This window comes from Vanellus vanellus (genome assembly GCF_965231255.1).
Source record: "Vanellus vanellus genome assembly, chromosome: 1".
NCBI lineage: Eukaryota > Metazoa > Chordata > Aves > Charadriiformes > Charadriidae > Vanellus > Vanellus vanellus.
In genome coordinates, this window is record NC_138905.1 from 62,447,881 (window position 1) to 62,454,775 (window position 6,895).

At 41.2% G+C, this 6,895-nt stretch overlaps 1 long non-coding RNA gene across 1 annotated transcript; it reads left to right on the top strand.

Annotated features, from left to right (window-relative positions):
• The first annotated feature begins 1,567 nt into the window (after positions 1–1,567).
• Positions 1,568–6,419, top strand: LOC309683688. The gene is made up of 3 exons (XR_014270233.1): positions 1,568–1,593; positions 5,451–5,532; positions 6,271–6,419. It is a non-coding gene; the product is annotated as an uncharacterized lncRNA (long non-coding RNA).
• Positions 6,420–6,895: the final 476 nt, after the last annotated feature.

Here is a 6,895-nt window from a genome sequence, read left to right on the forward strand (position 1 = left end):
TATGGACAGAGCATCTTGGAAGAAAACTTAGTTGCAAAGCCAGGTATCAAGCTACAATGCTATCAAACTTTAATACACTCTGAAAGGTTAAGACCTAATGAGGTAAAGCATAATAACTTTATGTAAAACCTTATTCTTAAGCTTGTGCCTAACCAGGAAAGCCGGAGACAGAAGCAGCATGAATCGGAAGGCCTGCCTGATATTGTAGAGCCAGACCATGTTTGAAAGTCAGCAGAAAATCTTCAGGAGGGTATAAAAAGGTGCAGGTCTACTTCTGCTTTGGTAAAAGTGAGGACGGACTTGACGTGTCGGGCTTGCAGCAAGTATGGCAGGAAAGCATGACTGGACTGGGCAGCTGGTATAGCAATGGAAAAACTGGTGTCAGAAAATTAAACCCTTCCAAAAAGAATGGGGTCTTGAGAGAAGTGGATTGTTTCGTAACAGATATCATTATTTGAGCTACACGATACGGTAATGCGTAAGTTTTATCAAGGGCTATAGGTGCTGTGAAATAGATTGTCCTGCCCATCTATTTGAATTGTGTGAGGAATACAAATAGACCTTCTCCAGTTACATCCCACTATATTGAGAATCTTGTCTTACCTGTACGCTCTTTATCTAATTGGTTGCATTTATATAGTTATGCCCAAGGAGGCTGAATTTTTTCCCTCTTGGCCTTTCCTATTACATGGCAGAGCTAGGAACGGCAAGCTAGCTGTCCCTTGCTGTTACAATGGCATTCACACCCTTATTTGCAAAGAGTAGGTAGCATCTGCATAAACTAGGGAGAGGTATCCAAAATATAAGGATTTCTGTGTTTCTGTGTATGTGTGTGAGAGAGAAGAAAGGGGGAGAAGCAAGGAGAAACCAGTTTCAGACCAAAGTCTGAATTTTCAATTTATGAGGTGTATTTCTTTTTAAGGGGGAATAAAGTGAGTTATTTACAACGCCTCATGGATGCCACACCTGGGAGTTACAGGAGTGTCTGTTGGGCCTGTAAAAGGAGGTGCCCTTTGGACCCCCTTACCCTAGAAAAAAGGTCTCCTGTTTCATATGAGAGAGTGTTGCTGTGTGCCTCAATTTGCTTTGACTTGTGTAGCATGGGAGTACTGACTTCACACTCTTGAACCTATTCTATGCTTTTATCTAGCAGTGGCGATGTGTTAAGTCTAGCTCTGCAGGCAGTTCCTGGCAAACACTGAAAACCTGCAAGTGTTGGAAAGCTTCATTTGGGAGGCAATTTTAGTTGAATGAATTGTCATATTTTTCTTGTAACAGGGTACATAAAAAACATTTATTTTGGTTAAAAATCCTAACAAGATTTTGAAACCAGTCTAATGCAAATAAAAAAAAAAAATTCTCTTGTATTTGCAAAATATTGATGGACTTTCTTTAAAGTGAGCTGATTTTTTGGAAGAAGTGTGTGTGCTTGTGCATATACTTTTGACATTCAATTTATATCTTTACAGAATATTATTCTGCCCCCTGGTTCCAAACGAAATGCTTCATTCTGAAGAGCTTCTGTGTTAACTGCATGGACAAATGCAATGAATCGTGTAGTGACATTTCAGAATTATTGCTGGGAACCTGAAGGTTTGTGTTCCTAGCCCTGATGTTTGAATGGTGAAGTCCCAACATAAGGTAGTTTCTATTCCAGTGAAGCTTCTTCAGCTCCTTGTAAATGGTATACTGATTTTAGTATTTAATTGAACCCCTGATTATTCTTTCCCTTGTAGTTTATATCTGTCTCATAAACATCTATCATTGCCCAGTCAACGGCATTACTTAATTGGCTGAAGAACCTAATCCAGCTTTCCTGAAAGGAAAAGCATCATAGACACAGTTGCCAATTATTCCATTATCTCTATTGACAGCCTAGTGTAGTTTGGTGTCCTTCAAAGCTCTGACACAGATATCCCTTGGGAGACCATTGTCTCCAGTTAAAGCATGGTGCTGAAGAGCAGTGATTTGCTGTGGCTGTTACCACCATGTTTGCTGGCTTTGGAAATGTTACTTAATCTCTTGGTTTCCCTATCTGTAAAATGGGAATAATGTGTTGTTCAGAGAAGGTTAAGAGGGTTAATCCTTTGATGTTCATAAAATGTTACAAGATCTTCTTTATAGTTTTAAGAACATACAACAAATGTAATAAAAAAATGAAGTGGGAATTGTGGAGCTGGGTAGGAATAGAGGTTGCTACTGACTTCATGTTACAACTGCCTCAGTTTTTCTCATGTTTTGAACTGCTTTGAAATGCCAAAGCTAACGTTTCCAGTATAGTCTGACCTCTAGCCTCCTTCTTGCATCGTGACGCGGCCTTTCAGAATGCAGTACTGTAGTATTTTCCATAATTTCATAGCCTTTAAGTACTTGACTTTTCAATTTTAATATTCTTTTAATATAAGAAGCTTACTGTGAGTATGATGTTTTTAGTTTACAAAAGCAAAGTAAGCCACCTTCCCCTCCTCAGGAACGGGGCGTGCTGCCAAAGCTGACGTGACCCGTGAGCTCTGCATGACCACAAGGTCCCCATGCAAGTCTCCTCCCAGCCTGGGCGCTCCCCCTGGGTGTGTTCTGAATCCTCTTTCATTTCCCTGGCATCTTACATGCCCTTTCCCTAACTACCCTTGTTCATACTCACCTGCCGGGCCCTTTCCTTCTGCAAACTTATGCCTGTTTTCATGGGACATCTCCGGTGTACTCTATGAAGCGCACAGGAGGAGTGCAGAAGGCAGTTATATACAGGCATGAGTGTGTGTGGAGTAAAAGCTACAGGTGGTGCACAGCTTGTGAACAAAGGAGCAAAGACTAATTTTCCTGTTCTTCACTGCAGTAATGTATCTTACTTTTCTCTTCAGTGCCTTTTTGAGGTAGGATCTTAGAAATATTGGACAAGAAAAGTGTTCTAGTAGTAGCTACTTTTTTTTTTTTTTCTTTTAAGGGATTAAATTTTAGTTTTGCAATTCTCTCTGACATATTTGGTTAGAATGATTTCTGATTTCAATAAAAACAGTCCTCAAAATTAGGCAAAAGCACATTATTCTACCTGTACTAAGGAACTAGTGGCCTTGTAACTGTGTTGCTGCCAAGCTAGAATACTTATATGCTTTGGAGTCAAGACTTGACATTTGGCACAGGGTGACTAACTAGTCCAGCCTGAGGGATGCACCCTCTCACCATCCCATAAACCTGGCCAGTTCATGATACTGTTTCAGTACAGACATGCTTAGTACAGAATTGTTTTGAGTTTGGCAGCTGATTTTTCTTAGGCTTTCCTCAGCTCTGTGCCAAGCGAATAGCTATGGAGAGAGGGCCTGAACATGACTTTGGGTGCAATCACACTTCTGTCACCAGCTCTGGTCTCCCTGGTAAAGACAGGGTGTTATCGTTTGAGAGACCCATAACAATTTATTGTCATTTAGACAATCGTTCTATCACCCGATGACCCCTTCCCACCCAGGAAAGGGAATCGGGAAAAACAAGGAAACCCGGGAGCTGAAGTATAAACAGATTTAATAGAATAAGATTAGATAATTAACATTAACAGCACTAAAGAATTAATATTGATGCCGACACCAATACAGAATATGCAAAGATTATACTCAGCAATTCTATCAGTAGGAAGCTGTGCACTCCCAGCAGTGGACAGCAAATGTGGGACACTGCGAGCTCTACAGCTTCAAGAGGAAGGGAAGGCCTCAGGAGTCCGGCGCCAGGACACAAAGTTCTCAGGACGGCAGCCATCAAGGGAGAGAGAGAACTTTGCAGCAAACTTTCTGATTTATAGTGAATGTGACGTTGATGGTATGAAATAATTCCGTTGGCCAGCTTGGGTCAAGTGCCCAGGTCTCGCTCCTCCTCATCCCCGCACCTGGCGAGCTCAAAAACACCGAGACCTTGAAACCCACACACCATAGCTGGCTGTAAAGTAAATATTTTCACAAATTCAGACACTGCAGCCTTCCAAAAGTGCAGTTTTCCCAAGTATTAGAAGAGAGATTAGTCCTGTGTCACTCAAACCAGGACACGGAGGGAGTGGAGACAGAGCCTGATGGTGGTAGGGCAGAAGAGTGTGCCTGGCTGTAAAGCACTGAGCAGCAGCAGGACAAATATGGCAGACTCGCATTTGGGTCTGACCGAGCCCAAAGACCTCTAGCAGCCTTTTAGGGCTATGTATTATGAGAGGTACAATGCACGTGGGGCCCAGTTTCCCCTGACCTCAGTCCTCATGACTCCTACTGGGGGCACTGCAAGCAAGCTTATATTGAAAGCTATGGAGCTGTTTTTAAACGGTTCTTTACAGCAGAGAATAATTAATTAAACAGGTGGTTCCATGAGCGGTGCTACTAATGATGGCTGCTTTCCAGGGTCTCTCTCTCGTGTGGATTTCCAGGCTGTAACAAAGGTTGAACTCATGCTGAGGTCTTTCCCTCAATGAGGGAATTAATAGGGCCTCCCTCCCTCCCTCTACTCTGCTGCCTATTTTCATGAAACTTGTAGGTACTTAATTCCTGTCAAACCTCTACGCCTCCGTCGCAGTTGGTCAAAATTGATTGACGATTTTGAAACTTCCTGGGGACGGAGGGAATAAACAAAGAGAGAGAAACAGATGCATGAGGAACATGGCTGGAGAAAACCCGTTCCCTAAAGTTGAAATTATTGCCCAAGATCTGAATGGCAAACCGCTTTTTGTTTGCTCCTTTGGCTATACCGGAGGGAAATAATAAGTAGGAGGAGATCTACGCTGCTGGTGAGGCTGTCCATACAGTTTTGGTGTCCATGTTTATAAAAGATGTCAACCTTTGTAGGGGGGACAAGAATCACTGAAAAATCCTTTAAGGATTGGTAAAAATGTCTGACAGATATACGAACAGAGCTCCACTTAATTTCCTCTGAGCATGAACTTTATTACAGCATATAAGTCATTTTACAGGGAGGATATACTGGATATTGAAGGGTTCCTTAACCTCATGAAAACTGCTGCTGCTGAGACTAAACACAATTTCATGTGATAGGTAAGCCAAACATTGATCTTAGAAATAACGTACCGTATATCTGTATGGGATTCTCCACGCTCTGACAGCTTCAGATCAACACAGGACACTCTTCCAGAAAACTGCGCTCTAGCTAGGTATAAATAATTGGACTGATTACACAGGTATATGTGACATCCTTTGGCCTTTGTTACGCACCAAATCAGAGTAGATGGTCTAAGAGCCTAATCTGACCTTAAAAATTGGTTAAATAAAAACTAAATCTTGTCTTCCTGATCCTCCATTTCTGGGAGAGAGATGACCCTCTTTCTTACCCCTCTCAAAATTGTTACAGGGCTATTTCAACTCAGTTGAAAGTGAAGTTGCAATGTTGTGAAATACTTGGTGAGAAGAAATGTCCAGATTTTATTAAGAGCAAACATGACACATTTTCTTTTATGGTTTGATATTTTCCAGAATCACCAGATGGCGCCAATGCAGATCATCCTATAAGTGATGTTTCACAGAGGGTTGGAACATATACATCTCCCAAGTCCATGTCAGTGTTCAAACAAAACAGGGCAACTTCTGAATATTTCTTGTGGGGAAAATAGGTGTTAGACCCTGGGGAAGTGTTCAGTAATAAGCATGGTGCAATTTGTTTCCAGAAGCTATGCCACTAGTGCAGTTGGTCCTCGTTGACTTAAATCTTTCCTAGATGCTGCCAATAAGATAGATATGTGCAAAACCAATTTTGTCAGAAATTAGTTTTCTCCTTCCTTTCAGTATCGTAGTTTAGTTAGGAATTCAGAAGCACATCATGCGGTAACAACAATCTTGGAGCATCTGTCAATTTGTGCTTGAAATAGAAACCTCTGTTGCTGTTTTGCCATGGAAAGCCAAGATATTTTTGCTGTTGTTGTTATTGTATAGATTTAGTTCATCTGGGGCATACAGGATAAGAAACAGTGGCATTTAGGCATCTTTATTTGTCCTTTTGTACTGTTTAGGACACAGCTATAAACAAACAATGAGCCTTCCCTCCCAATAGGAACCTTTCTTGCACATGCCCCAAAACACAACCTGAAGACAAATGACTCTTTTTAAAAAGAAGCGGGAGATTTATGTTGCGAGCTTGTTTAGATACCAGTCAGAAAACCGTGTTGCCACAACCCTGTGAATCACTCCCTTTCTCTTTACAATAAAATGTTACCGATAATGATGATGATGATCATAACAATAATAATTCAGAAATTTTTCTGGCACCCTTTTGCAAATGATTACCTCTGTTTTCCAGTTCTCACTCTAAATGAACAGGAAATTAGAAGAGCTGAGTCCCAACACTTTTTCCTCATCAGGTCCTGAATTGGCTGGCAGTTTCCTTTGAAGCGAAAATGGAGTTTCTTTCATATGAAGGTGATGATGAAGTGATAGAAACAGCAGCCTGGGGACATGGAGAAAGAAATTAGAAGGGAACAAATAAATGTTAGGAGTTTGAATGCAGAGGTGGTGTGGTCGGTACCATCCACAGAACTCATGAGCTCAGCCTATGTTTGTGGCATGACCTGACATTTCTCTCCAATTTTCTCATCCCGCTTCCAGCAGTTTTTTATGCTGCGTTAAGGTGTGAGGAAGCAAGGCCAACTTCATACAGCTCCACAACTCAAGGTCCTTGTCTTCTTGGATGATAGGCCTGGAAAAAAGAAAAAAAAAAAAAAAAACCAAACTTGAGGAGGAGGAATCACATATGATATTTTTAATGGTCCAATGTGTCCTACTTGATCTCGATCAAGAGAAAGAAATAGCAAAAGGCATGTAATTTCTGTGATATAGCTACTTAATACCGGAAGGGAAAAGTTTATATTGGTATACCTGTCTCTTCTGACTGGAACAAACCAAAGGAATTTGGTTTCTATTGGTGC